Source organism: Octodon degus, unplaced genomic scaffold (assembly GCF_000260255.1).
Source record: "Octodon degus isolate 3935 unplaced genomic scaffold, OctDeg1.0 scaffold00032, whole genome shotgun sequence".
In the NCBI taxonomy this organism is placed as follows: domain Eukaryota; kingdom Metazoa; phylum Chordata; class Mammalia; order Rodentia; family Octodontidae; genus Octodon; species Octodon degus.
In genome coordinates, this window is record NW_004524608.1 from 19,483,358 (window position 1) to 19,483,805 (window position 448).

The following is a 448-nucleotide window of genomic DNA, read 5'->3' on the forward strand; positions in this document are numbered from 1 at the left end:
GAAGAGCTAGGAAACATGACAATGTCAAGCCATACAATTATATGTAAAAGATGAGTAAGGCAATGATCCGGAGAATCTTCAGAAGATTTTTTTAATCTAGGAGTTAATTGGAAAGATTCTCACCCTGACTAACTATATATTCTGATACCTGTGAACCAAGCTACTGCACTGCAGATGGTAATTTGTAATAGTAGTTTCATATTTGGAGTGCCTCTCATTCTGGTAGTCTGCATATGGGTGTCTTGTCATGACATGCCATTTACTGCTATGATGTCTCTCAGGTAGATAGATGTTCAAGAAGAAGGGGATGGTGAATGAAATCAAGAGACAGGAAAAGGAATATTGTGGTAGGGTCCTGTTTCAAGGTTGTATATGATGAGATTTTTGGACTTATGTGCAAACATGAGAAGCATAGAATTCTTTATCCTATTTTTAAAATATAATCTAA